The following is a 16822-nucleotide window of genomic DNA, read 5'->3' as shown; positions in this document are numbered from 1 at the left end:
TATTAGGCTTGAGTGTTACAATTTAGGGAGGAATCCGCAGGAGGCCCACATCATTGGGGCCGGTGGCCCAGAGGGTGGCTGGAAGAGATTGTAATTCAGGGGGAAGCTGATCTTTCGACAAATACATCAGTGAGGTCAATTTCTTACCTAAGGTAAGACGTACACCAGAAGGGGAACAGTGTAATGTTGCATACAATCTCTTCAGTAAATCCAAACCCAACAAATTTTCACCACAACCAGTTGTTAAAAGGAGCGGGGCCTCCAATTTGTAAGGACCTATTGAAATGGGCAAAGGGCATGAAACTGAGTTTTGAACTGGGGCGCCAGAAAAACCTACAGAAACATTTGTACAGCCAGACAAAGGTTCCCCAGGGAGTTTAGAGTGAATCAAAGAGCTCTTTGTTGCACCAGTGTCTAACAGGAATGGCTCTGTAACACCTAGTGCTTCCACATCAACATAAGGCCCACTTTGGTCCACTGGAACTGATACTACTCCCTCACTTTGTCCATGGCTGTCCTAGCTAGGTTGGGAATTCTGACTCTCATCCTCAGTATAGTAATCACTGTTGTAATAGTTGGAAGACTGAACATTTTGCTGATCAAAATAATTCGTGGAGTTTCCAGGGGGCATGGGACGTTGGTTATTAGGTGGCGTACCTCGTCCTCTACCTCTTGGTGCTGACTGATAACCACTCTGGCCTCGTGATGCGGGAATACCGCTCGTAACAAAACCGGGCAATTATACTTTAAATGGCCTTCTTCTTTACAATAAGCGCATTGATTTTGGCCCAGGAACTTTGGTTTTCAACTCTTTGGTCTTTTTATCAAGTTTCTCTCTTTCCTCTTTATCCCTATTTTCATAATACTGTGCAGTAGCCAATATCTGGGCCGAAGAGGAGACCGCCTACGCGCTTTCGTAATTCTTCAACTTATTAGATATTTCCGGAACCAAATTAGACACAAATTTGTCTACAAACTATCGTTGGCCACCTTCCGTGCTCATATCCTGACCACTATGATCGATAAACGTCTCCTCGAAACGAGTGAAGAAATCAGAGACGTTTTCATCCGCTTTCTGCTTACAAGCTGCTAACTTATCCCAATTAACTCGCAGAGGGGGCATCATAGTCTTTAGTAAGGTAATGATCCTAGCTGGGAGTTCTATAATTAGAGGCTCAGGTTTGGCACCACCCACTTGGAGTCTGTCCGTGGCGAGTATGGCAGCCCAATCACCCCCCAGTTCCCCTACATGGTCCTCCTTCCAAATCCTAGCCCATAACGGTTGTGGGACCACATTACCCATTAGCATGTCTATATCGACCAAATTCATAATACATGCATCAACAGTTTGGGACAACTCTTTGTAGTACCCAGCAGGATTTTTACGGGGGTCCGGTAACAACTGTTTCAGGGCCAAGACCTCAGATCGCTTCCACGGAACATGTACCCACACGCGTTGAAAGTGAGCAGGTATAAGAGGATTAGCACCCTGAGCTGCAACCTCCTCTCTCCACACTGGGGAACCTCTCTCATGGGATAGTGCTTTAATTTTCGCCTGACGGAGGAATCGCGTTTCGGCAAGGACCGGCAGGCAAGCATCGTTCTAAAAGTGACAAGCGTTCCTACCGTGTCGTCGACTTCTGCGCCCACAATCAGCCCTCTATCAAACTCAGCCTGTACATCGAGCAGACCCTGAGGGGCTCGTCCCAAACCCATATCCTCCCACTCTTGACTTAAAATGTTACACATAATATCAAAAACATATTTCTGCGTTGGTGCCTCCCACTGCTGAAAGGTGACCATAATATCTTGCACACTATACTGGGGGCCATTCGTGATCCATCTTCGGGCTTGAAGGTCTAGCACTTCCTGTTCCTCCGGACCTGGTAGCTGACTACGAGTTTGTCTACGAGGAGGAACCGTGGTCATTTGAAATGTCCCAAAGAGAGGGGACAAAAGGCCAGAAACGGTATCGATCATTTGCCTCCGAGCGGAGGGAGAATTCATCATTAGAACAGGGGACAGAATATTAGGCGGGCAGAAGAGGAACTAACATTTACGGAGGGAGCTGAAGGTAAGGGAGAGCTCGGCAATGCCGGGGAAAGCTGTGGTGGGGGTGCAGGAACCGGTTGGGGAGCGACAGGTGGGACAACAGGCGGAACATGCGGGGCAGGTGCTAATAATAAAGGTGCATTCGCTCCGGGGGCAGGCGGTAATCCAAAAGGTACATTAGCTCGCTGCGCATAGGGCGGGGGTAATCTCAACAGATGGGACATTAAAGGATCCTTCTCAGAGTCCACATTTTTCTCCGTAGGGGAAGTTGGCAACACTGGATAACATTTATCTACTGCCATACGATGTTGCCTATTTGAGACCTCAATCGCATGATCGGTTTCATTATTTTTAAACTGTTGCGCAGCTTGCAAAATAGACATAACCCTCCTATCCCTTTTAGCTTGTTTTATTTCTTTCTGTTTGGCCTCCTTACGCCATAGGCGAAAAGAGTCAAACATAGCCGGCCGGGCTTTTCGTTTAAACAAAGTGTTCTCCAAATTATCTAAAATATTGAGCTCAAAACTGCCGTTCTGTGGCCATCGTAAAACACCATCTTTCCTAATATAGCGAACCCATGCCTCATTAAAAGCTATGGGGCCAATACCATGTTTAGAATATACTTCATAAGTGGGAGTTACGGCCGGAGGAATTGGACAAGAGTCCTCCAGTCGGGAAGCCCTATCGCGATTACAACAAAACCATATTCCAAACTTACTGAAACCAGGCATCGCTACCACAATAGTTTCTTTACAAACTTCAAGGGGTTTATTAGTCACTTTATAGTACAAAAACTGCACTCACCCCTCGGTTTCAGCTTTTGCAAAAGTCAAACAAAGACAAAACAAAGACAAAGGAGTGGCCACTATACTTAACTTATCCAGATGTGTCCGTACGCCAACAGAGGTCCGTCTGATGTCTCGCGATACAAATTACCAAAGGGAGCCAAAGCGTGGCCGCAGTCAGGGCAGCAGGTCTTTTCAGCCATTGGGAGGGAGAAGCCACACGGTAAAAAACCTTCAGTCCACTTACGACATGCAGGGGTCGATCACGTGGTGCGCGTCCTCCGGAATTTCCTTGCGGGGCTCCTCACGATCCTCGGGCTGGACCCACGACCTCTGAAGCGGCCTCACAGAGGGCACCAAATTGAAGAACCGGGCTTCTTAAGCCTGGCGGCACAGGGTACGCCTGAAATCTTCTGAGTTCGCCTTCCAAATTACAGAGACACGGAACACTCTGTCTGGCATAGGAACTTCAATTTATTAGCTGCAGCTAGGTACAGTTGTCCTAGAAGTACATCAGTGGTAGGTTCTCAGGAGACTGCCACTTCAATTTGTGGCTCACAGTCTTTTGTAGCGCTTGAATCCCCTAAAGCAACAACCCCCACAAGGTGCAATAAAAATACAAATCATCCACAAGAAAACATTCTTTGTACAAGATACAGGATAATGAGTAATAGAAATTCCTTCCCTAAGGTTGTGTTCTCTCCCCGACCCAATAGGTCAGGTGGCATAGCCATTCCTAGGTTGAATTAATTTACGACAGGACGTGTTTGCGTGTTGAAGATGGTGATTCGTAAAACAACTGGCGAGGCCGAGAACGGTCACCAAGGGTCAATAGATGGTTATCTGGGGGATTAGTTGCTTCGAGCCGGGTCTCAGAATGGACTTAGCTCGGGGAAACAGGAAAGGTCATGTAATATGTGCAACAGTATAGAACGTGAAAGAAACGCTATGAAGGTACAAGGGGCCTGAGTGAGGGCAACAGCGTAGTGGTGTTATAAGCAAAGATGGGGCCGTATTTTGAATTTCCTCACGCCACTGGAAAGGACACTACTAGCAAGCCCTCTTCCTTTTTCCACAAAGGTGCCCTTTTCCCATTCCCACATCCATTCACCTCTCCAGTTGGTCTCCTCCACTGAACCTTGAGAAGGAGACCATTTAGAAAGTTGTGTTTGTGGTGTTTTCTCAGAGCTGCACTGGCAAGCGGAAGATGTTCATTGTTATGACTTGAATAACGCTTTTGGACTTACTTGCTGGCGTCTTCTTCACTTCACCCACGCTCCTCTGAGGAGAAAGGTGTTGGGATTACCCCTGGATCAATAGTAGAATCACCATCACCACCACTAAAACCAAAGCAGATGACTGATTCCTAGTACTGCAGTGACTTACTGCAGTCATGGCTGAGACAAGTGAGTCCAAAATGGAATTTTCCCATTACAGTGAACCAGAACAAGAGTCTTCTGCACCTGATCTCCCTGATGTAGTAAGATGTAAGATAAACATCTTGCAGCACAGCAGGATGTTATTCCTGCCCTTCTACCATACATATTATCAACATCCTCACTTTCTAGAAGCAGAAGACTAATTCTCCCATCTTCTTTGAGTCTCCCCTTCAGATTAGCCCCTTAAATGTGTCTGTCGATCATTGGCCAACAGGCACACGCGCTCCACAGTGCATATATCAGCCATTGGTTGACACGCTGGAGGGTTAGAATGGGCCCTCTGGTGCTTTGCATCAGCAGGTTTCCTTTGTTTCCTGCAGCTCAGGAAGAGCTTTCCAAGTAGCTGGAATGTTGGTTAAAAAATTGTAATGATGATCAGCGTGCACTGACGTCATTACTACTTAAATTTGAAAGTAAATCAAGCCGATGCACTCGTTTTACTTTCACTGAATCAGTGCTTTGGGGCATATCTCAGCACGAGCACTGATTCTCTCAGGAGAGGTATAGTTGGAAAGGGGAGAATCTCCCCTCTCCATTGGTACCTCTGCCCAGTGGATCCACCCACTAGACACCAGGGAATTGGGGGAGAGGGCCCAAGGCAAGGGCTTGTGTGCCCCCCAAACCCCTTAAAGTTATCAGTCTTTCTGTCCCTCTGGGGGGCATTGATGACTAATTATCCCCCGATCTGCTCCCCGGGGAGGAGCAGAAAGCCCACTTGACACCAGGTACTTCTTTTTTTAAATACAAATATAGGTTTGGGGGCAGCCACATCCCACCCCCAATACATATGGCAGCAATCTTTCTGCCCCCTAGGAGTGCAGATGGGGTGATTACTGTGCCCCTGGGGACAGAAAGCCTACTGGACCCCAGGGATTTAAAAAAATGCAAAAACTGTAAGGGTGGGGGCTGCCCACCAGTGCATGTCCATAGCCCCACCCTAAATGCAGATTTTAACAGTATTTCTGTTCCCTGGCAGGCAGAAGGGGTTATTACCCCAGACCTGCCCCACAGCGTGTGGGGGCAGAAAGCCCACTAAAAACCAGTGAAAGTTCTTTTTTTTTAAACCATAGGGTGGGGGCTGACCACCATGGGCATGGCTATGCCCTCACCCCAACCAGTCTTTGGAGGGATATGGGGTAATTGCCCCTTATCTGCCACCTGAGCGGCACAAAGCCCACTAGACACTAGGGAATGCTTTAATTTATTTTTAATATGGGATGGTGGCTGCCCAACATAGGCATTGATATGCTCATACCCCAAGTAATGGGGCAACAGCCTTTCTGCTCCCCCTGGGGGCAAATGGTGGTAATACCCAGGGGGAAGGAAGTCCATTAGATGCCAGGGAAAGTTATTTTGTAAAAAAAAAAACAGTGTAGGGGTGGGGCTGCCCACTATGAGGATGGCTATTCCTCTACCCCAACTAAATGGGGCAACAGTCTATTTGCCCCCCCCCCCCCCCAGGGGAGAAACAGGGGTAATAACCCATGGTCTGCCCCCTTGGGGGACAGAAACCCCACTAGATACTAGAGACTGAATTCATGGAAACATACCAATCACAGACATTTTTGAGAACTGGACAGCCAGGAGATTCCAGGGTGGTGAGCCTTGTATGAATCCAACAAGGTTTTCATATTCACAATGCCATGTAAACCTCAAACTTTGCCTTAAATCATGCATTGTCTTTACATTTCTTTGATAGAAACTTCCGGAAGCCGCAGAAATCCACACAAATTCCTAAGACCCAGCATTGTCCCACTTGTGCTGATAAAAACTCTGCACCACTTGTGTGGGTAGGCCTTGTGCTCGCAACAGGAACGGATCAAACCTAGGTCAATGGGAGTCCCCAAGCAGGGGCAAAAAAATGGGTGAATCACTGACAGTACAAAACAATCATAACCTTTCATAAGACCGATCCATAACCAGGTGTGAAATGCAAAAATCCCTATCTGACCTGCTCCCAGACCTTTCTTAGCTTTCTATGCTTGGTGTGATTTTGAGTAAGCGACAATTCCAACCCACAGAGGAATACTAATTTCTGCCACCAACATAGAGGATCTGGGGCCTCTATTTATGTGAGTCTAGTTGTATCTGAAGGCTACCCTTCTAAAACAAAATGCTATGCTTAGTTTAACAATACAGCACACATGCAAAGTTAGAAACATTTTGAGGAAAGAAATCTTTTCTACCTCTTGGAGCCTTTCTAAATGAGATATAAATATTTGGTGCAAAGCCCTGTCTACAAATAATAGTGGATAGGGATTTGCACCAAATAAACATTGGTGGTTTCGTGGAAATGCCCTGATAGCATCCACAGCAATGATTTTTTAAGAGCAGGCTGTAGCAGTTCTCTCTAGAAAGTATACATGGCTGCCAACATTCAGTGGTAATTCAATTAAGAAGTATACAGATTACTTTACCCTAGGTGTAGCAGAGCAGGCTCATTGCATGCTATGACAGATGAAGGATACCTTACTGTGCTCTGTTTATCATTTTGGATCACCCTGTTTGCGTAGGACTTCCTCAAAAAGGTATTCACAGTCTACAAAATACTTGTCACCTGTCTAAGGATTTGCTTACATTTGAGCTATTCCTTCAAAATCTGTACATGCTTTAGGATCACTCAATGATCTAATAAAGCCCTAGTAGAGAAGGTACATTCCTGTTGGAACTCCACTTTACACATGCCACAATGCCTGCTTGACCATTAAAAATCTATAACTGATTTTGTGCTACAAAGGGAAGGAGACGCTACTGCAAGTGGTGGACAAATGGGGAATAGAGTCTCCGATTAAAATGCTTACACCTTTTGAGATTTTGACATGGCAAGCCAGCAAGGAAGATTGTACTGTAGGCCAAGCCTGGTGTTGCACTTGCTTCAGCCCTATTTGTGTAAGGTAAAATATACATTTCCCAAAGTTAATGAAAAAGAAACTGGTTTAGTCAGCAGCTTACTCATTCTTCTGGTTACAAATACCATGCTTCAATAAGAGGGTCCTCCGAGGGGTACATCTGTACCACTGTACTGGATCCACTGAGCAGACATGGGCTGTCTATTTCCATACCCTGTTCAACACTGGATGCCTCAATTTATAGGAATGAAACAACCAAGAAAGCATCTTAATTGTTGATAAAAAATTGCATTTTTAAAGACAAAGAAGTACTGAAGCAAAGCCTTGTCCCATCCTCTTTAAAGCATGATTGTGGCGTTAGCACCATGTAGTGACTACAGCACATGACAAAGGTAAAACAATCACCATATTAAAGTCACACCCTCTTTCACATGGCTAACACCAGCAGCATCACTAGAATCACCCTCTTCATAGGAGAGGTTTTTCAACAGTTTCAGGACTTACATCCAGTGCATAGATGTAAATATCTCAAGAGCAGCACATTTCCCCTGTGACAATAGAGAAGATGTTGTATGAGTACTTGGATGTCAAAATAAGATTCCCAATAGATTGAAACCCATTGATATATTGGCCTGGGACAAGGGAACAGGTGTAGGAGCTCAACAGGCTGGCAATAAAATGCATTTCTTGTTATATAGCCACTATATCCCCTGAGTGAGGTTTCAGTGCAGCAGGGGCAAATGTCACAAAAAGAAAGATGAGCCTGTCTCCGCATGACCAGTGAGACTCATGGTGATGAAAATTAACAAGCTTTTTATTATTAAAACCAATCAGGCTCTAGAATAAGGGCAGTTTCTTCAACATCACAAGCATAGGAAGTGATCCTCCAGAGTAAGATGCTGAATATCAATATGAATTGTACATACTGGACTAAAATGTATTGACATACTGCTGACTATAAAAATATATACTGAACTGAAGAGAACTAATTAGAATTATTTTTGGTGTGCCAAGAGTTGTAAATTAGTAAAAACACACTAATGAGTTCATTGTGCAAGGTTCAGACAAAAAATCAAGAGCACAGTCCTTTTGGCCTAGCGACACACATAAAAAACTAATTTTACCGGTAACTCAACCACGATATTTGCAATGGATAATGGCATATAAGTCTGCAATCAATTCAGCAAGTACTAAATGTAACCTATGCCTTACCTTTAACTCCCATGCTCGTCTGTCATTGCAGGTTGAGAGAACTTGTGGGTATGGCTTCCATGGAAAAGGAGAGGCAGAAATGCCATACCAATTTGGAAATGATCAATGTGACACAAGGGAAGTGCTTCAATAAACCTGGTTTTTAATGTTTGGATTATTATTTTGTGCACACACTTTTACGTGTATCAGGGAATGGTACTTGATTGGGCTTTACCCAATTGCACACTAGCAAATGTCTGACAGTCTGTCACCTCTTGGTTCTTCTGTGACTTCTCAGTTTACCTTGGAGTAAGAAATTGGGTTACTGGTTGAGGAGAGTGAAACCCTACTCAAGCAGGAACCACAATCCCTGTTAGGGTGAGACACAAGAAAACCCTAAATTAACCTGTGCTCAACTCTCTGGTAGCTTAGCACAGAGCAATCAGGTTTATTTCAGAGGCAGTGTGTGAAGTATTTGTGCAATACTTCAAACAGTAATAAAGTGAAAATACAATCCAAGAAAAATCCCACACCAATTTAGAACATTTTGATAAATAAATTAAGACCAAAATGACAAAAATCCAGTCAGTAGAACAGAGAGGGTCTGCCGTTTTAAAGATTTTTAAAAAATAGTGTAAAAAAGCACAAAACGCCAACTGTGGATATCTGGTTGTGTTGGACCAGGACAAAGGCACAAGATCAGACAGAGAGCAATGGAGCGTGGGCCAGCTACAGGGACCCAGTTAGGCCAATTGAACAAGAGTCCCTTAAATCCTGGTTGCAGAGTGTTGCGAGGTCCTGCACCGAGGATGCATCACACTGCCGAGGCAGTATATTGGTACCGAGGAGTTGCTAAATTGAGGTGCGAGGTCCTGCGTCTTCATCCATGATCCAGTCGACAAGAGCTTGTGATGCAAATTCCAGCATCATAGATGTGTTGCGCAGTTGAGGCAATGCATTGGTTTTTGAAGAACTGCGAGGCAGCGATGCGGGAACCTGCATAGTCGAAGCTACTGTCAAGGAGAGAATGGCACTGTGAGGACCTACGTCAGTGAAGCTTTGAACACTGGCAGTTTCAATGAGATCTGGAAGGTTGATACAGAAGCCTTTTGCTGAGAGAAACATCACAGCAGAGGTGATGAGTCGGTTCTGGTTGGGATTCTGTTGGATCCACAGATGGGTTGGCAGAATACCCTAAAGCCCACTTCCAATGGTTCAAGACTGGCATTGCACCACTTGACAGGCTAAGACTCAGAGACTGCAGAGTCTAAGTGCTGGGTTCAAGTTTGTTAGAGACTTCTGTCCCTGAGTTTCTAGTTAGATAGCCAGACAACTAGCCGTTGGAGTCACTTTGGGGTCCTGGGTTCAACAGATACAGGTCCAGTCCTACCCACCCAGGCAAGAGTTCAGTAGGCAACATTTCAGCAGCAGGCAGCAGTCCTTCAGGGGAGCAGTCTAGCAGGACAGCAGTCCTTTCAGCAGCACAGCAGTCCTTGTTCCTGGCAGAATATCCACAGGTTCAAACGTGTACTGAAGAGTAGGTGTCTATGGTCCAATAATTATTCCTGGGATGCCTTTGAAGCTAGAGAAGTTTCTAGAGGTTTCCATTTGAAGTGCATAGGCAACCTGCCTTCCCTGCCCTGGCTCCAGACTAACTACAGGGTGAATGTAGCCCTTTTTGTGAAGCCCATTCAAGTGTAAGTAGGACTTTGCCCAGCTCCACTCTCCCATTATGCTGTGTAGGGCCATCCAAAGACACTTTAGCTCTTTATTATGTGTGGAGGGGGAATACATAAATCCCAACTATCACAAAGGCTCAGTCATGTGACCCAAAGACAGGCTGCAGGCACTAAATGGCTAAGGAAGGAATAGGCCCACTTTTCTAAAAGTGGCATTTTCAAAATTGTAATTTAAAATGCAAATTCACCATGAGAGGATTTTTCATTACAATTCCAAGGACAACAACATGAACTGGCTGCCTGCTCCCATTTGGAAATGATCATTGATAACATGTAATAAGGTAACTCCAATGTTATCATATGGGAGAAGTAGGCCTTGCAGTAGTTAAAATAAAATGTAGGAGTTTTTCACTAGCAGGACATGTAAAACTAAAAAGCACATCTCCAACTTAAACACACTGCACCCTGCCTTCTGGGCTGTCCAGAGCCTACCTTAGGAGTGACTTTTATGTATTAAAAAGGAAGGTTTGGCCGGGCACTTTTTTTTTTTTGCTAGGTCAAACTGCCAGTCTAAGCCTGCCCACACAGGCTGCAAGGGCAGACCTGAGCCATGTTTGAAAGGGCTACTATAGTGGGTGGAACAATAAGTGCTGCAGGCCCACTAGCAGCACTTAATTTATAGGCCCAGGCACACGTAGTACCACTTTACGATGGACTTTAATTAAACATAGCAATTGGGTATAAGCTAATTCTACAATGTTTTAAGGAGAGAGCCCAAGCACTTAAGCACTGGTTAGCAGTAGTAAAGTGTACAGAGACCTAAAGTCAGCAAAAATGAAGTCAGCAAAATAGAAGGATTAAAGGCAAAAGTTAGGGGGAAACCACGCCAATGATGCCAGGTCTAACACTTGGATATGTGTTTTTTTGTTTTTCTTTTCCCTGTTTAATGGTCTGTATGTTTTTTACAACAAATGTCAAGTTTGGACATGAGTCAGTAGGTGGACCTTAAATGCTTTACCCTGAAAGCTATTGACTATCAAACAGTACCTTTCAAGCTAAGTACTAAACTAATAAAGAAAAAGACTGTTATGTAGAAGACAGCTAAATATTTATTGAGAAAACAGCCACCCACCCTACCACCAACAGACCCACTTTCTTTTAAGCCACATACACACTAAGCTGATCTAGCCCTTCCCTAACTCATCCAACCCACACCACCCACCATAGACTAACCTACTCCCTAAACTATAAAAATAATGAGGCTAATCTAGCACTTTCACAATTTACCACATTTTGTAAACCCCCAGTACTCTCCTGACAAAAACGAAAAAACAAATAAAGTGGCAGAAAATTGTAAAACCCCTAATTAAAAATGTATCCTGTCTTTTTTTTATAACTTTTTCCCAGCTGTGTTCCTAATTTGAAAGCTCCTGCTATTAAAGGGAGCCACAACCTGAAACACCCTTTCATTATTAGAAGATTCTTCTCAGCTGGAAGATTTCTCTCCTGCTCCTGTGGAATAAATCTTCATCCTAAATAGAGGGCATACTCTGTCCCTACAGATGGGAATAAGCAGCTGGCTGCTTCGACCCTGACAAAACCGTGAACCTTTATGACACAAGGAGAGTGAGAGAATAAATAGGACAGTTGCGTTCTCCCAATCAAAACTTTTTTATCACTAAAGGCAACTGTTGCTTAGGACTGCGTTCCCCTCAGGGGCTACAGTTCCTTATTCGAGAAGTTCCTACGGTGTTATCTGTGTCAGATGGAATATCAAAGATATTGAAGGAAACGCCTCACTCACATAATAGTGACATGCTTCATCATAGGCGTTACCTCCACACCCAGATGAGATGATACTATCTGGGCGGACTCAACCACTGATATACTGGGAGTTCTTCTATAAGTAGGTCACTGGTTAAGCAGGGGAACCAGATTTTTTATATATACACTAAAAATACCTACAAGTGTACCCCTTCTTGATCCTTTATTCTGAGGCACTTGTGATATCATTAAAAGCCATATGTTGTTTTTTTTTTTAACATTAGTATATTCAAATTTACCCTCTGATAGATGCCAACATGTTTCGGCCCTTCCTAAATAGCCCAATCGGGTCTGGGGCCTTCGTCAGGGCGTGGTGTTTTAAAGCCTTATTTAGGGTCCCTGCTGGGGCTTGTATTTCATGCACACCAAAAGTGAGGCCTAATGCACTCACCTGTACTTCTTGTATTCGAACTCCAGTAGAAATTTCTACTGGTGGATGCTACTAAGCATCATGCAGGAATCGTGTGTCAAAGGTGGCGTCCTGTAGTCACACATTCGTCAAGGTACCGCCACCGCTGATACGCCTATTCGACACATCGCCTGCCGTCCTAGTCCTAGGCAACAGTTGCCTTTAGTGATAAAAAAAAACCGTGAACCTTACACTGAGAACTGGTACAAACCCACATCTGCAAAAACAGACAAGGACGCAGACGTGGACCTTTATATCTTCATATTTCTGAAAGTTAAAACTGTTTCCAGTATATAATTTCCAAGCAAATTGAGACCCCCCCCAACCTGAAGACTTAGTCGACGAAAGAAAAAAAAACAAGTGCACATATAAACATCTCTTTCGGGATTCTGAATAGAAGTTGCAAGCCATTAGTGTTTTGTTGAAGCAAATTAAAAACGAACTGTAAAAACTACACTCTAACAAACACTTAACTTGAAATCTAGAACTCTTTAAAAAAAGGAAAGCAAAGTTATTCAGGGCAAAAATAGGGAACTGAAATAAAAGTGCTCATTATTTCTACTAACTGAAATTTAAACAGTGTATTTCTCAGACATTTTTCAGGAAACCTATAAGCATGTTATGGAACTGTGCGCGATTTTTATTTAAGAGACATCATTTGGTTTGTGCAATATTTTGATGTCGTTATGAATAAGCCTGGGTGGAGTTTGCGATGTGGAACTCCGAGAATCAGTTTAAAAACTCCACTACGCTACTCCTAGTTCCGCTAGTGGGCAGAGTTGCTTTTCCAGTCGTTCGCGTGACATTTCCAGCTGTACGGCAAACCGGATTGCGTGTTAGGAGGGAGATATATTATAAACTGCACCACGCTGTTGCACATGGCCGCAGCCATCTTGTTTTCTTCTCTGTCATGGTGCTGGGGCATACTTTTCAATCCTGCCTTAATCTCTTTAATCCTTCTTTCACAAAACTTTTTTTCTGATCTTTTTTTATTTATTATCTTTCCCTTGGTCTTCTTAAGTGTATATTTTGTGTTTTATTTTACTTTTTGTGTGTTTTTTAGTGAGTTTTGTACTGTTTTTCTATATTACTTACTATCTAATTTTTATTACTTCCTTTTTCTTCTTCTCCCTAAAGTTTTTTACCCTCTACATTTTCTTTTCTGCCCTCCCCCAGCCCCCCAGCATCATGGCAGAGAGGGTGACCTGATCAAAGAAGAGCCACCTTCCTTGCGAAAGGCAGCACCCATAAGGAGCGCATGTTTTTTTGTTTAGTGCCACCTCCCCTCTGCCCTGACAGCAGGTGGCAGGCCTGGGTCCGAGTAGGGCTTCAGGAGCGGCAGCAGCAGTGGGCGACTGTGAGCCTGGAAGTGATTGCTGCTTCGAGGTATTGCGCACCCACACCACATGACGCACCATGGACCTGCTAGGGGTAGAGTTTGTGGGTCTTGGTGAGTAGCTAATTATTATTATTATTATTATTATTATTGTGTGTTCTATGTCATTGCTAATATTTTTTTCCCAAATAGCAAGTACACTGCTGCTCACATGTAGGTAACAAGTTACGTTTAAAAATCTTAAATCATGTGATCATTAGGATCACTGACATAATATCGACTACAAAAATATAGACTTACAAAAATATCGATGCCAAAATATAGAATGCCAAAATATCGAAGTCCTATCTCCAAACAGGAAATTACAAAAATATCGAATCCAAAATATCGTTGTAAATAATATAGTTAGTCAAAATATCGATTTTTTTAAATGTTTTAAAAGTAATGTTAAATAAATGAAATAATACATATAATTAACTGACACATACTTATAAATACTTAAATAACAGTAAACTTAATGAATAATTAAAGTAAGTAAAAAAAAAAAATTAATACATATATCTTAACGTGATATTAATTAAAAATATTCAATATTTTCTGTGTAGGATAGCGGGCGCGTAAAATTTACTATTACCACTCCAGTAAGTGCAATAGTAGGGAAAGCGTTGGATAGCGTAGGGGTAAAAATGACTATTCCCACTCCAGAGAGTGCAACAGTAGGGAAAGCGTTGGATAGCGGGAGGGTAAAAATTACTATTCCCACTCCAGAGAGTGCAATAATAGGGAAAACATTGGATAGCGTAGGGGTAAAAATTACTATTCCCACTCCAGAGAGTGCAACAGTAGGGAAAGCGTTGGATAGCGGGAGGGTAACATTTACTATTCCCACTCCAGTGAGTGCAACAGTAGGGAAAGCGTTGGATAGCGTAGGGGTAAAAATTACTATTCCCACTCCAGAGAGTGCAACAGTAGGGAAAACGTTGGATAGCGGGAGGGTAACATTTACTATTCCCACTCCAGTGAGTGCAACAGTAGGGAAAGCGTTGGATAGCGTAGGGGTAAAAATTACTATTCCCACTCCAGAGAGTGCAACAGTAGGGAAAGCGTTGGAATAGCGGGAGGGTAAAAATTACTATTCCCACTCCAGTGAGTGCAACAGTAGGGAAAGCGTTGGATAGCGGGAGGGTAAAAATTACTATTCACACTCCAGAGAGTGCAATAATAGGGAAAGCATTGGATAGCGTTGGGGTAAAAATTACTATTCCCACTCAAGTAAGTGCAATAGTAGAGAAAATAATAAATGTATTTTTATTTTTAAATTAATTAATTATTAATACAAAAACAAGTATTACAATTAATTACCAATCACAAAAGAATTGATTATTTATAAATACCAATACATTTTTGTTTAATTAATTAACAATTAATAATTAATTAACAAACAATTGTTTTTCAATAACAAACATTAATAAATGCAAATAATACCAATTAATAATTAATTTATAATATATTAATTAAGGATATACACAAATTATTTAAATAATTATTTTTTTCCAATTATATTACTTCCCACCATATTCCCGTATAAACACAATACCCGCTACAAATATTAATTGAATACAATTAACATAATTATCAATTTACCTATTAATACTAATTAATTACCAATTAATAATAATTATTTACAAATTAATAATTAATCAACAACCAATTAATTTGCAATACCAATTAATAATTAACTAATAACAATTAAATTACTTCCCACCCTATTCCCCTATAAACCCACAACCCGCTACAGAAGTAAAATGCAAAATTAAATTAAAGATATATTAATTAACAATATACACAAATAAATTAAATAATTATTTATTTACAATTATATTACTTGCCACCATATTCCCCTATAAACACACTGCCCGCTACAAATATTAAATGAATACAATTAACATAATTATCAATTAAACAATCAATACAAATTAATTACCAATTAATACTAATTATTTACCAATTAATAATTAATCAACAACCAATTAATTTGCAATACCAATTAATAATTAACTAATAACAATTAAATTACTTCCCACCCTATTCCCCTATAAACCCACAACCCGTTACAGAAGTAAAACGCAAAATTAAATTAAAAATAATTAATAATTCCTATAAATTATTATTTAATAATCTATAATTAAATTACTTCCCACCCTATTCCCCTATAAACCCACAACCCGCTACAGAAGTAAAACGCAAAATTAAATTAAAAATAATGAATAATTCCTATAAATTATTATTTAATGTACTATAATTAAATTACTTCCCACCCTACTCCCCTATAAACCCACAACCCGCTACGGAATTAAATTACAAAAAAATAAAAAAACATAAAATTCAATAATTTAAAAATATTCTAACATACATTCCAATATTAATACATACTTTTAACACATATACTAACACTTAAAACACTATAAAAAATTCGATATTTTTAACAACTATATTATGACTGTCGATATTACTTACTTCTATATTATTGCAATCGATATTTCTTACCTGTTTTTCGATATTCTTCACCACTATATTTTTGCAAGTCGATATTCTGTCCATTCGATATTAAAAACTCGATATTCTTGCTACTCGATATTTTTTTTTCGATATTATGTCTAGTTACCGATCATTATTCTAGACAGGTGCTCAGTGCTACCTAATCATACTTGTTTGCAACTTAGTTTGTGCTTGCTGGCTTGGGCTGATTAGTCAAGTCAAGTCAGAGAATCTTATATAGCGCCGCTAGGTCTCATGGCACTTGCAGAAAATCCAGAGCTTGGGGAACAAATCCGATTTGCATTAATTCTGGTCGAACAGCCATGTTTTCAATTCTTTGCGGAAACGCTGGTGGTCCGCCATGGAAAGAAGATGAAGCGGCAGCTTGTTACAGAGATGGGGGGCAAGAAAGGAAAACGATCGGCCCCCATTGCAAGTGGTGCGGACACGAAATGGGGTGAGAAGAGATTTTGAACTGGATCTTAGTGTTCTTTTTGGCTGATATTTTTTTTGTTTTTTCGCTAAATAACCGGGTCCGGTACCATAGATACTTTTATGAGTTAGGCACAGGATTTTGAAATGACCTTTTTTCCTAACTGGAAGCTAATGGAGGGATCTCAGACTTGGGACTGAAGGAGATCTTGGTGGTAGGTTTAAGATCAGTCTGGCCGCAGTATTCTGTAAAACTTGCAATTTAGAAACAAGGTCTTCATTTAGGGA

Source organism: Triturus cristatus, chromosome 2_1 (assembly GCF_964204655.1).
Source record: "Triturus cristatus chromosome 2_1, aTriCri1.1, whole genome shotgun sequence".
In the NCBI taxonomy this organism is placed as follows: domain Eukaryota; kingdom Metazoa; phylum Chordata; class Amphibia; order Caudata; family Salamandridae; genus Triturus; species Triturus cristatus.
This window is presented reverse-complemented; position numbering follows the sequence as displayed.